This window comes from Macaca mulatta, chromosome 20 (assembly GCF_049350105.2).
Source record: "Macaca mulatta isolate MMU2019108-1 chromosome 20, T2T-MMU8v2.0, whole genome shotgun sequence".
NCBI lineage: Eukaryota > Metazoa > Chordata > Mammalia > Primates > Cercopithecidae > Macaca > Macaca mulatta.
Genome location: NC_133425.1, coordinates 29163940 through 29182500, shown reverse-complemented (window position 1 = coordinate 29182500; position 18561 = coordinate 29163940). Strand labels below are relative to the sequence as shown.

Genomic DNA, 18561 nt, shown 5'->3' with positions numbered 1-18561 from the left:
CCTGGTCAGGAAGAGGCAGTCAGGACTGCCTTTCATCCCAAACCAAGGGGTGTGACCGCCATCAGCCAAAAGGCAGTTCCTGTTTTTGAATGGGAAGGTTTTGAGAGCTCCCTCCAGTCTTCTTTGGGCCTCCCTGAGACGGCCACATGCCTCAGGCCTTCTTAACCCTCCTAGACCCTGCCAGGAGGGCCTCATCACAGTTTTGAACTGGAAGAGATCTTCACTTTCCCAGGCTTTTGCAGTTGGGGGCACTGAGGCCAAGGACGGCTAAGCAGCCTGTCCAGGATCACACAGAGACCCCAGGGTTCTTAGTTAACTGCTGACTTTCCCCGTCACTCCTGAGACCTTCACTGGTGTCTCAGCCAGGGTTCTGCAGGCATCTGCCTCTCCCTGTGATAACACTCAGCCCTGACCTGAACGAGGTCAGACTAGCCCAGCATCAGTGAAGCCCACGTACCAGATGAGTTCTGACAAAGCAGCCATGTGACAGACCAGGTCAACTCAGAATCCAGGCAACGAGGAGAGTCCCAAGGCACACAGACCTTGCATTTTTCCTCTGTACCATCATGGGCAGGGGTGGGTAGACCAGGAACACCAGGTGTTAGGTTTGTAACCAGGGGCGACTACCCATTTGTATCCGCAAGCTCTGCAGAGAATCCATCTACCACCAATTCCTTTGTGGGCAGAGTCTAGCCATGGGCAGCCGCTGCCCTGCTCCTGGTCAGGACATCTCCCCGAGGAGAGCAAGGGCCTGTGATCTCTGCTGGCCTGTGCCCCCTTGCCTGTCACCCAGCTCAGCCCTGTGTCTGGCCTACCCAGGGAGGAAGAAACCAGATTTATCAACCTGGAAGGAGGTAGAAGTTTTGGAGACAAGACACTGTTTAGGTGTCAAGTGAAGTAATGAACTGACTTTATTCCAACCTCATCTCCAATCCGACCCCACCAAAATCTCTCTCTCCTTCAGCTTTTCTGGGGCAGGTTGACTCATGTACCATCTTATCACAGGGGCATATTGGGGTCAGAAGAGGCACCTTGGCAGTAGGAGATACCTTTGTACCAGGTTTTTTGTTTTTTGTTTTTTGTTTTTTTTTTTGAGATTGAGTCTCTCTCTGATGCCCAGGCTGGAGTGCAGTGGCACGATCTCGGCTCACTGCAACTTCTGCCTCCTGGGTTCAAGTGATTCTCCTGTCTTGGCCTCCTGAGTAGCTAGGATTACAGGCGTGCGCCACCACACCCGACTAATTTTTGTATTTTTAGTAGAGACAGGGTTTCACCATGTTGACCAGGCTGGTCTTGAACTCCTGACCCCAAGTGATCTGCCTGCCTTGACCTCCCAAAGTGCTAGGATTACAGGCATGGGCCACCGCGCCCTGCTATTTTTTGTATTTTTAGTAGAGATGGGGTTTCACTATGTTGGTCAGGCTGGTCTACATTTCCTGACCTCACGTGATCCTCCCGCCTCAGCCTTCCAAAGTGCTGGCATTACAGGTGTGAGCCACTGCACCCGGCTTTTGTACCAGGTTTTAATTCCCCATGTGCAACCCAGTTCCCTCCCCTAACCCTCAGCACAGCCTTGGGGAGGCCCAGCTTGCAACACCAGTTCTCAGCCCAGACTGACAGCCAGATCTGGGCCCTCCGCTTGCCAATTAAAGGTGCCATGATTATTAGCTGGAGGTCTCTGAGTGCTTTGAAGTTTGTAAAGCTTATTTAGGGCCTAGAAACCAGACCTGACTCCTCTGCTTCCTGCCTTCATGACCCAACTTTCCAGCATCTCATCAATTTTTTTTTTAGTGTCCTGAAACCCTTCAGCCTCAGCCCCACCCCATTCTCAGCTCCTCATTTCTTTCTTTTCTTTTCTTTTCTTTTTTTTTTGAGACAGGGTTTCACTCTTGTTGCCCAGGCTGGAGTACAATGGCATGATCTCAGCTCACTGCATCCTCTGCCTCCCGGGTTCAAGCAATTCTCCTGCCTCAGCCTCCTGAGTAACTAGGATGTGCCACCACACCTGGCTAATTTTGTATTTTTTGTTGGGAGCAAACTTCCCAAAATCTGGCCATAAACTGGCCCCAAGACTGGACATAAACAAAATCTCTGCAGCACTGTAACATGTTCATAACAGCCCTAACGCCTGTGCTGGAAGGTTGTGGGTTTATGGGAATGAGGGCAAGGAACACCTGGCCCACCCAGGTCAGAAAACCACTTAAAGGCATTCTTAAGCCACAAACAATCACATGAGCGATCTGTGCCTTAAGGCCGTGTTCCTGCTGCAGTTAACTAGCCCAACCTATTCCTTTAATTTGGCCCATCCCTTGGTTTCCCATAAGGGATACTTTCAGTTAATTTAATATTTATAGAAACAATACTAATGACTGGTTTGCTGTTAATAAATACGTGGGTAAATCTCTGTCTGGGGCTCTCAGCTCTGAAGGTTGTGAGACCCCTGATTTCCCACTTCACACTTCTATATTTCTGTGTGTGTGTCTTTAATTCCTCTAGTGCTGCTGGGTTAGGGTCTCCCCAACCGAGCTGGTCTCGGCAAGTGGCATCCATCGTGGGGGCTCGAATCCAGGTCGAAGGGTCGCCGGAGCAACAGTTGGAACAGAAAACCAGCTGGAGGACACCCGAGTACTCTTAAAGCAATCCCCCTGGTGAGTAAGAAGGGGATCTCGGAAGCATCAGGGTAACAATGGGACAGGTATGGGGTCTGGTTCATTTCACCTTGGAGCTTTTTCACACTGATAATGAGGAGGAACTAGTATAGCGAAGTAACACAGGAGGTTACAGAGCATGTTTATTTACCAGCTAAAGCTAAAGTGGCAAAGGAAGGAGAGGTTCATCCCTACCCTTCTGTGCCCCCTCCTTATTATTTTGAAGAAAATGACCCTCCAGATCTTTCTTTTCTGGAGTACACTGGGCGAAAAGTAGTCGCCCCAGTGACTGTTCAAGCAGTGCCTCAAGCGACCGCTCTTAGTTCTATTCAGGCAGGAATTCAGCAAGCTAGACTAGAGGGTGATTTGGAGGCTTGGCAATTCCCTGTTAGAACACCCCCCAGGTCAACAGGGAAATATTATAGCTACATTTGAGCCTTTTCCTTTTAAATTCAGGAAAGCACATTTAGTTGATTATATCAAGGCCTGTGATGGTATCGGAGGTAATCTGCATAAAGCTACTTTGTTGGCACAGGTTATGGCAGGACTGAGAGTGGATAAAGGAAATACTCCATTTCCAGGAGCTTGTTTTTTTTTTTTTTTTTTTTTTTGAGACGGAGTCTCGCTCTGTCACCCAGGCTGGAGTGCAGTGGCGCGATCTCGGCTCACTGCAAGCTCCGCCTCCTGGGTTTACGCCATTCTCCTGCCTCAGCCTCCTGAGTAGCTGGGACTACAGGCGCCCGCCACCACGCCCGGCTAATTTTTTTTGTATTTTTAGCAGAGACGGGGTTTCGCCGTGGTCTCGATCTCCTGACCTTGTGATCCGCCCGCCTCGGCCTCCCAAAGTGCTGGGATTACAGGCGTGAGCCACCGCGCCCGGCCCAGGAGCTTGTTTTAACTGTGGGAAGCATGGTCATACTAAAAAAGAATGTAGAAAAAATCAGCGAGTCAGGCTGCCAGATAGGCGAAAAAAGAAAACTGTTGAGCCTGAAATATGACCAAAATGTAAAAAAGGAAAACACTGGGCTAGTCAGCGTCACTCAAAGTTTGATAAAGAAGGGAACCCGATTTCGGGAAACGCCGTGAGGGGCCCGTCCCGGGCCCCATTCTAAACCGGGGCATTTCTAGCTCAGGCCATTCCCTCACCCCTGTACAATGTCTGTCCCCTACCACAGCCAGTAGTGCCGCAGTAGATTTATGCTGCACAAAAGCTGTGAGCTTCTTCCTGGGGAACCCCTGCAAAAGGTCCCAACAGGAGTCTGTGGACCCTTGCCAGCAGGGACAATAGGATTACTTTTAGGAAGGTCTAGTGTAAATTTAAAAGGGGTACAAATACATACAGGAGTCGTTGGTTCAGATTACAATGGGGAAATTAAAATTGTTACATCTACTTCTGTTCCCTGGAAAGCAGAGCCAGGAGAGTGCACAGCACAGCTCCTGATTGTGCCGTATGTGGGAATCGGGAAAAGTGAAATTAAATGAACAGGAGGATTTGGAAGCACAAATAAACAAGGCAAAGCAGCTTATTGGGTGAATCAAATTACTGATAAACGTCCTACCTGTGAAATAACTATTCAAGGAAAGAAATTTAAAAGTTTGGTAGATACAGGAATAGACATTTCAATCATTTCTCTACAGCACTGGCCGTCCACATGGCCAATTCAACCTGCTCAATTTAACATAGTTGGAGTTGGTAAAGCCGCTGAAGTATATCAAAGTGTTATATTTTGCATTGTGAAGGGCCCGATAGACAACCTGGGACTATTCAACCAATTATAACTTCTGTACCTATAAATTTATGGGGCAGACATTTATTATAACAATCGGGAGCGCCGGGCGCGGTGGCTCAAGCCTGTAATCCCAGCACTTTGGGAGGCCGAGGCGGGCGGATCACAAGGTCAGGAGATCGAGACCACAGTGAAACCCCGTCTCTACTAAAAATACAAAAAATTAGCCGGGCGCGGTGGCGGGCGCCTGTAGTCCCAGCTACTCAGGAGGCTGAGGCAGGAGAATGGCGTGAACCCAGGAGGCGGAGCTTGCAGTGAGCCGAGATCGCGCCACTGCACTCCAGCCTGGGCAACAGCGTGAGACTCCGTCTCAAAAAAAAAAAAAAAAAAAAAAAAAAAAAAAAAAAACAATCGGGAGCACAAGTTCTAATTCCAGGGCAATTATATAGCCCTCAAAGTCAACATACAATGCATGAAATGGAGTATGTCCCTGGTATAGGACTAGAAAAAAATTTGCGAGGTTTGAAAGAACCAATTCAAGCGGAAAAACAAAGTTCCCGCCAAAGATTAGGAAATAGTTTTTGATGGCGGCCATTGTTAAGCCTCCAGAACCTATACCTTTAAAATGGTTAACAGATAAGCCAATTTGGATAGAACAATGGCCACTAAGTAAAGAAAAACTGGAGGCTTTAGATAAATTAGTTGCTGAACAATTAGAAAATGGGCACATAGCTCCAACATTTTCTCCTTGGAATTCTCCAGTTTTTGTAATTAAGAAAAAATCAGGTAAATGGAGAATGTTAACTGACTTAAGAACCATCAATTCAGTTACACAACCTATGGGAGCATTACAGCCAGGATTGCCTTCTCCTGCTATAATTCCAAAAAATTGGGTAAATAGTCATAGATTTTGTTTCTTTACTCTCCTTTTAGCTGAGCAAGACTGTGAACAGTTTGCATTTACAATTCCTGCAGTAAACAACCTGCAGCCTGCTAAGCATTTTCATTGTTTTACAGATGGGTCTAGTAATGGTAAAGCTTCTTATTTTGGCTCAAAAAGTTTTTCTAGGCCGGACGCGGTGGCTCAAGCCTGTAATCCCAGCACTTTGGGAGGCCGAGACTGGTGGATCACGAGGTCAGGAGATCGAGACCATCCTGGCTAACATGGTGAAACCCCGTCTCTACTAAAAAATACAAAAAACTAGCCGGGCGAGGTGGCGGGCGCCTGTAGTCCCAGCTACTCGGGAGCCTGAGGCAGGAGAATGGCGTGAACCCGGGAGGCGGAGCTTGCAGTGAGCTGAGATCCGGCCACTGCACTCCAGCCTGGGCGACAGAGCGAGACTCCGTCTCAAAAAAAAAAAAAAAAAAAGTTTTTCCAGATGTCCTATACTTCAGCTCAAAAAGCAGAGCTTGTAACTGTAATTGAGGTATTGACTGCTTTTGATATACCTAATTAATGTGATTTCTGATTCTTCATACGTGATTCACTCCACACAGTTAATTGAAAATGCTCAGTTATGATTTCATACAGATGAACAACTGATGACTTTATTTACCCAATTGCAAACAGCAGTTAGGAGTAGAATGCACCCTTTTTACATCACTCACATTAGAGCTCATACACCTCTTCCAGGACCTTTGACTAAAGGGAATCAAAAGGCTGATCACCTAGTTGTTAATGCAATATCTAATGCTAGACACTTTCACAATTTAACCCATGTTAATGCCTCTGGTCTCAAACGCAGATATGGCATTACCTGGAAAGAAGCTGAAGCTATTATCCAGCAATGCCCAACTTGCCAAATGGTACATTCCTCATCTTTTACAGAAGTAGTTAATCCTCCAGGACTGGAACCTAATTCTATTTGGCAAATGGATGTCACACATGTTCCCTCGTTTGGGAGACTAGCTTATGTACATGTATGTGTGGGCACCTTTTCTCACTTTGTGTGGGCTACAAGCCAAACAGGAGAGTCTTCTGCCTGTGTTAAATGTCATCTTTTGCAGTGTTTTGCAGTGATGGGCATTCCAGCTTCTATTAAAACAGATAATGCCCCAGGCTATACTAGCCTAGCTCTAGCTACATTTTTCTCTATGTGGAATATTTAATGGTAGCTATGATAGTGGTTATCACCACTGCCATGAGTATTCCTTCAATAAGGGCTGGTAATAATGCCTGGATGCAATCACTCTATGACACAGTTATACACGCTTTCTGATCTCAGTATTTACCATAATAAATCTGCTCCTATAATTGAGGCATACCGCCCTCAAAAACCTATTTGTAAACAGGATTGGACCCAGTTAGAAAAAATGAACATACTTGTTTAGGAAGATTGCTTTGCAGAACAGGCAGAGGTGCTGCACAATGATTCCTATGGAATCATTATTAATTAGTCCCCTAAGGGGATGATTAGCTTAAATTGCACCTCTCAGTCTGTGTGCCACGGTCACACTATGTTCAGATGATCTGAACAAAACTGTCAGATGGTAGAAATGATAAGAAGTACGGCAAAAGTTCCTATTATCTGGAACCATGGTGGTATAGTGGCACCTCAACCTCAAATGATATGGCCTGCTCTAGGAGCTAAACATAAGGATTTGTGGAAGCTATTAAATGCTCTTAATAAGATCAAAATTTGGAAAAGAATAAAAAAGTGTCTAGAAGGATACTCTACAAACTTGTTTTTGGATATAGCAAAATTAAAAGAACAAATATTTAAAACATCCCAGGCACACCTGACATTAATGCCAGGAACTGGAATGCTTAAAGGAGCTGCAGACAAATTAGCAGCTAGTAACCCATTAAAATGGATAAAAACGGCCGGGCGCGGTGGCTCACGCCTGTAATCCCAGCATTTTGGGAGGCCGAGACGGGCGGATCACGAGGTCAGGAGATCGAGACCATCCTGGCTAACACGGTGAAACCCCGTCTCTACTAAAAAATACAAAAAATTAGCCGGGCGAGGTGGCGGGCGCCTATAGTCCCAGCTACTCGGGAGGCTGAGGCAGGAGAATGGCGTGAACCCGGGAGGCGGAGCTTGCAGTGAGCTGAGATCCGGCCACCGCACTCCAGCCTGGGTGACAGAGCGAGACTCCGTCTCAAAAAAAAAAAAATAAATAAATAAATAAAATGGATAAAAACATTTGAAAGCTCTGTGATTTCAATGATGACTGTGCTTTTAATCTATGTTGTTTGTCTTTGTATAGTCTGCAGATGTGGATCCCGACTCCTGCTAGAAGTAGCTCACCGTGACAAAGCTGCCCTTGCTTTTATCGTTTGCAAATCAGAGAAGGGGGACATGTTGAGAACAAGCTCCCCAAAATCTGGCCGTGAACTGGCCCCAAGACTGGCCATAAACAGAATCTCTGCAGCACTGTAACATGTTCATAACAGCCCTAACGCCTGTGCTGAAGGTTGTGGGTACCGGAGTGAGGGCAAGGAACACCTGGCCCGCCCAGGGCAGAAGACCGCTTAAAGGCATTCTTTTTTTTTTTGAGACGGAGTCTCGCTCTGTCGCCCAGCCCAGGCTGGAGTGCAGTGGCGCGATCTCGGCTCACTGCAAGCTCCGCCTCCCGGGTTCACGCCATTCTCCTGCCTCAGCCTCCCGAGTAGCTGGGACTACAGGCGCCCACAACCGCGCCCGGCTAATTTTTTGTATTTTTAGTAGAGACGGGGTTTCACCGTGGTCTCGATCTCCTGACCTTGTGATCCGCCCGCCTCGGCCTCCCAAAGTGCTGGGATTACAGGCGTGAGCCACCGCGCCTGGCCTTAAAGGCATTCTTAAACCACAAACAATAGCATGAGCAGTCTGTGCCTTAAGGCCATGTTCCTGCTGCAGTTAACTAGCCCAACCTATTCCTTTAATTCAGCCGTCCCTTCGTTTCCCATAGGGGTACTTTTAGTTAATTTAATATCTATAGAAACAATGCTAATGACTGGTTTGTTGTTAATAAATATGTGGATAAATCTCTGTTTGGGGCTCTCAGCTCTGAAGGCTGTGAGACCCCTGATTTCCCACTTCTCACCTCTATATTTCTGTGTATGCATCTTTAATTCCTCTAGCGCTGCTGGGCTAAGGTCTCCCCGACCGAGCTGGTCTGGGCAATTTTTTAGTAGAGGCGGGATTTCTCCATGTTAGTCAGGCTGGTCTCAAACTCCCGACCTCAGGTGATCCGCCCTGAGCCTTAGCCTCCCAAAGTGCTGGGATTACAGGTGTGAGCCGCCGTGCCCAGCCAGCTCCTTGTTTCTTGGCACAGATATTTCCTCCAGCGGTAGGGCCTCCTTTTCTCTCTGCTACCCCAGGTGTTTGAAGGTCAGCCCCAGAGGCAATTGAAGCCAGGAAGGGGCTTTCCTAGGCTTCACTGTGCATTGGGGATATGCTTGTCTGCATCAACAGAATAAGCCACATCCAAGTGGCCAGCCAGAGTGAGAAGTAAAGGCCATGGCCACATGCCCATCCCTCTTCTGTCCAGGCCATTTAAGGGTAGGAGACCAGGCACAGTCGCTCACACCTGTAATCCCAGCACTTTGGGAGGCCAAGGCAGGTGGATCACCTGAGGTCAGGAGTTCAAGACCAGCCTAGCCAACATGGTGAAATCCTGTCTCTACTAAAAATACAAAAGTTAGCCAGGCGTGGTGGCGGGTACCTGTAATCCCAGCTACTCAGGAGACTGAGGCATGAGAATTGCTTGAACCAGGGAGGTAGAGGTTGCAGTGAGCCAAGATTGTGCCACTGCACTCCAGCCTTGGTGACCAGAGTGAAACTCCATCTTGGACCAGGTGTGGTGGCTCACCCCTGTAATCCCAGCACTTTGGGAGGCCGAGGCAGGCAGATCATGAGGTCAGGAGATTGAGACCATCCTGGCTAACATGGTGAAACCCCGTCTCTATTAAAAATACAAAAAAATTAGCTGGGCAAGGTGGCAGGTACCTGTAGTCCCAGCTCCTTGGGAGGCTGAGGCAGGAGAATGGCATGAACCCGGAAGGCAGAGGTTTCAGCGAGCCAAGATTGCACCACTGCACTCCAGCCTGGACCACAGAGCAAGACTGTGTCTCAAAAAAAAAAAAAAAAAGAAAAAAGTAAAACTCCATCTCAAAAAATAATAATAAAAAAAAAGGGTAGGTGTTGATCTGAGCTCCAAGACCCCTAGAACTCTTTGGAATGTTTGTGTATGTGTGTCTCTAGGAATAGGACATGCAAAGATGTGTATGACCCAAAGAAGCGAATACTCGGCTAGTTTTTCAAACGAGGCCTCCCTGATGCAGAGTCACTAGGTTATCTTTTATTGTCATTATTATTACTTAGAGGCAGGGTCTCCGTGCCACCCAGGCTGGAATGCAGAGGTGTGATTTTAGCTCACTGTGACCTTGAATTTCTGGGCTCAAGCTATCCTCCCACCTCAGTCCTGCATAGCTGGGACTACAAGCATGCACCACTACACCTGGCTAATTAAAAAAAAATTTTTTTTTAGAGAAAGGGTCTCACTATGTCACCCAGGCTGGTCTTTCTTTTGTTGTTGTGGGTTCTTATTTTTGGAAGCTGTCTCAGGAGCCCAGGCTGGTCTCAAACTCCTGACCTTGAGTGATCCTCCCATCTCAGCCTCCCAAAGTGCTGGGATTACAGGTGTGAACCACTGTGCCTGGCTGAGTGTCTTTTAAAAATGTAGGTTGTACGCTGGGCCCGGTGGCTCATGCCTGTAATCCCAGCACTTTGGGAGGCTGAGGCGGGTGGATCATGAGGTCAGGAGATCGAGACCATCCTGGCTAACACCGTGAAAACCCATCTCTACCAAAAATACAAAAAAAAAAAATTAGCCGGGCGTGGTGGTGTGCACCTGTAGTCCCAGCTACTCGGAGACTGAGGCAGGAGAATGGCGTGAACTTGGGAGGTGGAGCTTGCAGTGAGCCAAGATCGTGCCACTGCACTCCAGCCTGGGTGACAAAGCGAGACTCCGTCTGAAAAAAAAAAAAATGTAGGTTGCCAGGTGCAGTGGCTCACACCTGTAATCCCAGCACTTTGGGAACCCAATGGGAGCAGATTAGTTGAGCCCCAGAAGTTTAAGAGTGGTCTGGCCAACATGGCGAAAACCCATCTCTACAACAATTAGCTGGGCACGGTGGCTCACACTTGTAATCTCAGCACTTTGGGAGGCTGAGATGGGTGAATCACGAGGTCAAGAGATCAAGATCAGCCTGGCCAACGTGGTGAAACCCCATTTCTACTAACAACACAAAAATTAGCTGTGTGTGATTGCAGGCACCTGTAGTCTCAGCTACTCGGGAGGCTGAGGCAGGAGAATCACTTGAACCCAGGAGGCAGAGGTTGCAGTGAGCCGAGATCATGCCACTGCACTCCAGCCTGGGCGGCAGAGCAAGACTCCATCTCAAAAAAAAAAAAAAAGGTAGAGGCATGTCAGGCCAGGCAGTGACTCATGCCTGTAATCTCAGCACTTTCCTGACTGACAGAAGACTGACCCTGTCTCCAGAAAAAAACAGGCATGTTCAGAGAACAGATTCCATCTGTTTAGCTGGAGCTAAGTGGGATCGTTTTCCTGTAGGAAAAGATGGGGGGTTTGACTTTGAGAAGGTTGGTTTGTCATGGGCCTGGAAGGCCATGGGTGTACTAGCTATGAATGCTTTTTTGAGACAGGGTCTTGCTGTCCCCTGGAGTGCAGTGGCATGATCTGGGCTCACTGCAGCCTCAATCTCCTGGACTCAAGTGATCCTCCCACCTCAGCCTCCCAAGTAGCTGTGATCACAGGCACTTGCCACCACGCTCAGCTAATAGAGCCCATGCCTCTATCTTAATGAGTCTTTGTTCTAGCTATTCTGTTCTATATAGGCTACACTTCCAAATTGAATTCATCTGTCAGTGCCCTTTGGCGCTATCTCCAAGAAATTCCTCCAGGAGCCTGTCTGTCCCATGTTAGAAGCCTCAGAATTGTGCCTCTGTGTTTTTGTCCTGGACACAATCTGCCTAGAAGGTCTTCCCCAAACTTGTGTCAGCTGAATTCATACTTGGTATCTCTCTCCCCCAGCCTAGTGTAAACTTAGTGCAGGGACTTTATCTTGCCCCAACAATGTCTTCACCACCCAGAACATCTAGAATAATGCTTGGCACACGAGGGGGCCAATACATTTTCATGAAATGAATGTAGTCGTAGGATATGTGTCTATTTTTTTATATGTTTCCTGAGTGGTCAGTATTCTTCCCCAGGATTCCCTGACTCCAAACCAGTCCTTTGTTAGGGACAAACTGCCCAAGAAAGCTTCTTGGTGCTGCCCACCCTTCCCCCAAGACTCTTTATATTTCTAAGCCCTTATCTAGGTGCCACAGTGAAGCCAGCAGACTTCACTTATCAGACCTTGCTGCAATAAGCAAACCCCAATTGCAAACCACCCACATCGGACAGGGGAGTTCGTGGGAACATAAACAAACTTTACCTGCACCCTCCTGTAATAAACATCACAAGGTAACACGTAGCGAAATTAACCAACAAACAACCCCGGGATGTGGCCATACGAAAGAACTCCCTCAAACTCCCCTCCCCAATATAAACCCCTCATTCTGTAAGCTTGGGGCTGCTGCTTCTCTATTAGGGGAGCAGCTGGCAGGTTAATAAAAACTTGCCTGCCTAACTTTGGGTCTATTTTTGCGTTCTCTTGGCTGACCTTACATTCTGGTGCTGAAACCCGGGAAGGGGATAGACCCTCCCCCTCCTCCCTCTCTCTCTCTCTCCCCCCCTCTCCCTACCTTATCACCCCTCTCCCGGCCAATCTTCCCTTCCCCAAACCTGCCAAAGACCCAGAGAATCTCCTAGACTCTGCCATTGCTGGCAACTTCATCCACCATCAAAGCCTCCACCAGGGTGAGTAAAAAGAGACTGTTGCCATTCCCTGGAACCCTTGACTGCCCATCTCTCCATTTCCAAAAGACCCAGCGCTGGGCCAAGGTCTTCCTCTGGCCTCTGGCTCTTCCATTTCAGGGATGCCTGACACGGCAGTTACCTCCTCTATTCCGGACAAGTTCCACAAGAAAAGTGATGCCCTCTCCTGCCATTCTTGTCACTGGCAGTCTCTTCTTCCTCTACCCCCACCTCCTCCATTCCACAATCTCAGTGCTCTTGGGCTCTGTTCAGAGGTCCCTTCTAGGAGGCTTATCTTTTACTGTAATACCACATGGCCTCAATACCAACTGGACAATGGTTCCCAATGGCCCCAAAACAGCACTTTACAACTATTACCATCACAATGGGAAATGGTCTGAGATTCCTTATGTTCAGGCCTTAAGGGAGGAGACCACCCATCACATTGTCTTATGCCCAATTTCTGCCTCCAAAGAAAGAAGTAAAAACTAAAAGGCACAAATGAAATCCACAAGCAGACAGCCTGGTGCCACACCCTGGGTCTGGTAGTTAAAGATTGACCCCGACCTAATTGGTTATGTTATCTATAGATTACAGACATTGTATAGAAAAGCACTGTGAAAATCCCTGTACTGTTCTGATCTAATTAACGGTGCATGCAGCCCCCAGTCACATACCTCCTGCTTGCTCAATTGATCATGACCCTCTCATGTGAACCCCCTTAGAGTTGTGAGCCCTTAAAAGGGACAGGAATCACTCACTCAGGGAGCTCGGTTGTTGGAGACATGAGACTTGCTGAAGCTCCCAGCTGAACAAAGCCCTTCCTTCTTTAACTTGGCATCTGAGAGGTTTTGTCTGCGGCTTGTCCTGCTACATTTCTTGGTTCCCTGACTGGGAAGCGAGGTGATTAACGGAAAGTTGAGGCAGCCCCTTAGGTGGCTTAGGCCTGCCCTGTGGAGCATCGCTGTGGGGGACTCCAGCCAGCTTGAGTGACTAGGATCCTGAGAGTGCCCCAGGGTAGGCAATTGCCTTGGTGGAACGCCTTGCCAGAGTAGTGCATGACAGGTCCCCATGGAGGATCAACGCAGTGGCTGAACACCGGGAAGGAACTGGCACTTGGAGTCCGGACATCTGAAACTTGGTAAGACTAGTCTTTGGAATTTGCCCACTGCATTTGAGTGGAAGTGTGGCCTGATCACCCACGACGTGCCTGTACCGGCACTTTGGTTTTTGTTTTTGACTTGACTTGGATTGCTTAATACTTTGGTTTTGGTTTTGACCTGGCTTGGATTTCTTGATACTCTGATTTTGGTTTTGATTCTGGTTTGGTGTAAACTGTAAAAGTGTGTGTATGCCCTTTTTACCCGTTCTTTGTTTTGTGGTGTGTGTGTGTTGTGAGTGTGGTGTTCTGTCTCGAAGAAGCATGGGTGAGGCACAAAGTAAGCCCACCCAACTAGGAACTATGTTGAAAATTTTCAAGAAAGGATTTAAGGGAGACTACGGAGTACTATGACACCAGGAAAACTTAAAACTTTGTGTAAGATAGACTGGCCCGCATTAGAGATGGGTTGGCCATCAGAAGGAAGCCTGAACAGGTCCCTTGTTTCAAAGGTATGGCACAAAGTTACCTGTAAGCCAGGGCACCCAGCACAGTTCCTGTATATAGACACTTCATTACAGCGGGTTTTGGAAACTGACCCCCCCTTCCCCTGCCACAGTGGTTGAGAGAACAGCAGCATAAGCTGTTGGCAGAGGCAGGAAAGACCAGCAGAGAGAGAGAGAAAGAGACAGAGGCAAAAGGAAAGTCAAAGAGAAAAAGAGACAGAAAATCAGAGAGAGAAAGAAAGAAAGTGATATACAAGTAGTTAAGAAAAAAAAAACAGTGTACCCTATTCCTTTAAGAGCCAAGGTAAATTTAAAACCTATAATTGATAATTGAAGGTATTCTCCATAACCCTATAACACACCAATACAACTTTGTTATCAGTGTAAACAAGGGCATATCCCAAAAGCACTGAGGCCTTCCTATCAAAAATCCTTAACCCAGTAAACCACAGATGGCCCAAATGCATTCAATCTGTAGCGGCAACTGCTTTGTTAACAGAAAAAAGTAAAAAAATAACTTTTAGAGGAAACCTCATTGTGAGCATACCTCACCAGTTCAGAAGTATCCTAAGGGCAAAAAAACCGAAAAGGATGATTTAACATTAAGCACTGAAAATTCCCTTAACCCAGCAGGTTTCCTAACAGGGGATCTAAATCTCAATTACCATACAAAGGTCAGACCAGACCTAGGAGGAACTCCCTTCAGGACAGGACAATCGATGGTTCCTCCCAGGTAACTGAAGGACAAAAAAATAGCTATCTATACCAATTGTCATGTGCCTCCAAGTGAAGAGACCACCAAACAGGCTTTGTGTGAGCAACAAGGCTGTTTATTTCACTGGGGTGCAGGCAGGCTGAGTCCAAAAAGAGAGTCAGCAAAGGGTGGTGGATTATCATTAGCTCTTATAGGTTTTGGGATAGACAGTGGAGTTAGGAGCAATGTTTTGTGGGCAGGGGGCGGATCTCACAAAGTTCATTTTCCAGGTGGGGAGAATTACAAAGAGCCTTCTTAAGGGTGGGGGAGATTACAAAGTATACTGATCAGTTAGGGTGGGGCAGAAACAAATCACAATGGTGGAATGTCATCAGTTAAGGTTATTTTCACTTCTCTTGTGGATCTTCAGTTGCTTCAGGCCATTTGGATGTATATGTGCAGGTCACAGGGGATACCATCGCTTAGTTTGGGCTCAGAGGCCTGACACCAATTCTAAGTTAATTTGGACAAAACAAGGTCTCATTAATAGCAAAGGATAATTAAAAAACCAGACTTACAAGGTTTTCAACAAAAGTAAAGTTTGCTAAAAGTTAACAGTGTAACATGTATTATAGTAACTTCTAATCTTGTGGCCCTAGACAGTCTAGTCCACAGACATAAAAGAAGTTCGCTTTGGAAAATAATAGTTATCATCTTCGGGAAAAAAAAAGGAAAAAAGGGGGGGAGCAGAATTTATGTCAAAAGAGTGTTCTATGGTAAATTTTTGACCTGAAATAAATTAACTGGTTGTTTAAAGAAATAAATGTTTGTAATAAGTCAGAAAGTTGAGGCACGTTGGAGAGTTGTCTGTGAAAGTCGTGAAAGAGAAAAATGTTATTAAAAAAAGAGTTTATGCAAGAAATGTTGTATAATTTAAAAGTAACTAGGCCTCCTGAATGTAAAACTACTGGAAAAAAAAAAAAACAGTTTATGTGCAAGGTGTATAAAGAAAGTAAAATATACGTTTGGTAAAAGGATTTTAAGGAGGTTTAAGAACGTAAATTTTTACCTACATTAAAAGGTTAAAAATTTTTTTGTTTTGAAGGTTTAAACAAGTTTTAAAATGTTAATTATATTTTTAAAAATTCTGTGTGTAAACACATTAGCTAAAGTTAAAGGAGTATCATCCAGTTTTTCTGTGAACTGGACATTAAAATAAAGACACAGCAGATTTTTCTTAAATCACTAATCTGCTCTTTAACAAAGATTATAAAAAGTTAAAAAGAGTATAAAAATCTTACCTTATGGTCTGACATTAAAAATTGAATAAATATGTAAACAAAGTTTTATTAAAACTAAGTTTAACATTAATAGCACACTAATATAAAGGTGAAATTTAGTTTGTCTGGTATAAAAATCATAGAAGAAGCATTATTAAATATAAAATGGTGTTTGGCTTTCTTTGGTCTAAAAACTAATAAAAATCAGTGCTAAAGGAAACTTCTCAGTAAGAAGGCACCAAAGACTACAAAGTCCACTGTTGATGTCCCCACATTTAAAACAAAAAGTCAATTTCTTAGAAATTATATACTTGGTTTATCTTCCAATTTCCTTTCCCTCAAAACTAAAAGTCTTTTAGCACAGGGACTTCCCCTAGAATTTCCAGTAAACCAGCACCAGCCTGAAGATCACCTTCTTATCAAAGGGTAGAAAGAAGATAAACTCGAGCCAGCCTAGGAAAGACCCTACCTTGTGCTGCTAACCACCAAGACTGCTCTTTGTATAGCAGAAAAAGGATGGACTCATCACACCCGAGTCAAAGCACCACGCTCTCCAGAGTCTCGGGCCACAATCCCAGAGAAAAACCCTACCAAACTAAAGCTAAGAAAAATTTGGCCGGGCGCGGTGGCTCAAGCCTGTAATCCCAGCACTTTGGGAGGCCGAGGCGGGTGGATCACGAGGTCAGGAGATCGAGACTATCCTGGCTAACATGGTGAAACCCCATCTCTACTAAAAATACAAAAAACTAGCCGGGCGTGGTGGCGGGCGCCTGTAGTCTCAGCTACTTGGGAGGCTGAGGCGGGAGAATGGCGTGAACCCGGGCTTGCAGTGAGCTGAGATCACACCACTGCACTCCAGCCTGGGAGACACAGCGAGACTCCGTCTCAACAAAAAAAAAAAAAAAAAAAAAAAAGAAAAATTTAACTCTTTCATCTATTCTATTATTCTTCCTTCTTTCCTCACTCTATTGCTGACCATCTGGTTATTAACATAACCAAGTCAATTTTTGCCTCAAACTATCGCATTTAATGCTTGCCTTGTTGTACCCTGTGCAGGCTTGCCAAGTCAAAGACAGCTCTCCACTTCAGAAATGTACCTCTGTCCTTCCTGACTCTCCTCAGACTGGGCATTATTAAATTAGGACCATTTAATCTGGGGAAATTTCACTAAAGACTCCAGTGTCAACCAGGAGTCTTGCTCCCCAATGTAGAGATTTTATGCTGTAGTTGGTCCAACATTCTGTGGACCACTAAAGAGCAAGGATGGACTGCCTCAACTGGTTTTTATAATTTCCCAAAATCATACATTCATTTTACTAGAGGATCATAGAAGTTAAAGACTTAAAACAAACTTTGACAATTAAGACAGCACACCAAGATGCAAATGCCTGGTTAGAACGGATCAAATATTCCATCTGCAAGTTAAGCAAAAGCAATTGTTATGCTTTGCACGTGGCAGGCCAGAGGCCCAGATTGTCCCCTTTCCACTAAGGAGGTCCTCCAGTCAACCAGGCATGGGCTACATGGTAGCTGTTTTCCAGGATTCTACAGTCTGGAGTAATAAGTTGTGCCAAGCTCTCTTGGCTATATTCTGAAGTCTGGCACCCTGCGGGTCAGCCCCCAAGGGCCATCCAGCCTTCGTCTCCCAACACTAAGTTCATTTTGTGTCTCTCATGACAGGGAGGACAGTTAGCATTCCTTGGAGACCTGAAGGGATGCAATGAGCTTAAAAATTTTCAAGAGGTTTTCAATTAGTCAGCCCTCGTTCATCCCCAAGCAGATGTGTGGTGGTATTGTGGTGGACATTTACTGGGCACTCTGCCGAATAAATGGAGTGGCACTTGTGCTTTAGTCCAATTGGCTATCCCTCTCACCCTGGCATTTCATCAACCAGAGGGAGGAAAAATAAGACATCATAAAGTGAGAGAAGCCCCTTATGGGTCTTTCAACTCTCACATCCATTTAGACACAACTGGAGTCCCATGGGCAATACCAGATCAATTTAAAGCCTAAAATCAAATAGCTGCAGGATGTGAGTCAATATTTTGGTGGGTAACAGTTAATAAAAATGTAAATTGGATAAACTACATCTATTACAACCAGCAACAAGCTTTTCATGAATTAAAAGAAAAACTCATGTCGGCCCCAGCCCTGGGGCTACCTGACCTGACAAAATCCTTTATGCCCTATGTGTCAGAAAGATAAAAAATGGCAGTTGGAGTTTTTTTTTTTTTGAGATGGAGTCTCGCTCTGTCACCCAGGCTGGAGTGCAGTGGCCGGATCTCAGCTCACTGCAAGCTCCGCCTCCCGGGTTTACGCCATTCTCCTGCCTCAGCCTCCAGAGTAGCTGGGACTACAGGCCCCCGCCACCTCGCCTGGCTAGTTTTTTGTATTTTTAGTAGAGACGGGGTTTCACCGTGTTAGCCACGATGGTCTCGATCTCCTGACCTCATGATCCGCCCATCTTGGCCTCCCAAAGTGCTGGGATTACAGGCTTGAGCCACTGCGCCCAGCCTGCAGTTGGAGTTTTAACCCAGACTGTGGGGCCCTGGCCAAGGCCAGTGGCCTATCTCTCAAAACAACTAGACAGGGTTTCCAAAGCCTGGCCCCCATGTCTAAGGGCCCTAGCAGCAACGGCCCTGTTAGCACAAGAAGCAGATAAATTAACCCTTGGGAAAAACCTGAATATAAAGGCCCCCCATGCTGTGATAACTTTAATGACTACCAAAGGACATCAT

General features: G+C 46.2%; 1 protein-coding gene and 1 long non-coding RNA gene across 8 annotated transcripts in view; both read left to right on the top strand.

Moving 5' to 3' along the window:
* Nucleotides 1-5157, top strand: part of LOC144337990 (uncharacterized) — a 129283-nt gene extending 124126 nt beyond the window's left edge. Inside the window, exons 2-3 of the long non-coding RNA XR_013411697.1 lie at nt 3427-4479; nt 4794-5157. This is a non-coding gene — a long non-coding RNA (uncharacterized LOC144337990). The remainder of the gene's footprint in view (nt 1-3426; nt 4480-4793) is intronic.
* Nucleotides 1-9495, top strand: part of ZNF764 (zinc finger protein 764) — a 14263-nt gene extending 4768 nt beyond the window's left edge. For 2 of the 7 annotated variants that reach the window (XR_001441699.3, XR_001441698.3), the window contains exons 4-5: nt 2497-2648; nt 7586-8409. The gene's annotated coding sequence lies outside the window, so the exon portion shown is untranslated. Of the gene's footprint in view, nt 1-2496; nt 3164-7585; nt 8410-9122 lie in introns of those variants that run through there. The other 5 variants (XR_013411637.1, XR_001441697.3, XR_013411636.1 and 2 more) reach the window with 4 other exon arrangements.
* Nucleotides 9496-18561: the final 9066 nt, after the last annotated feature.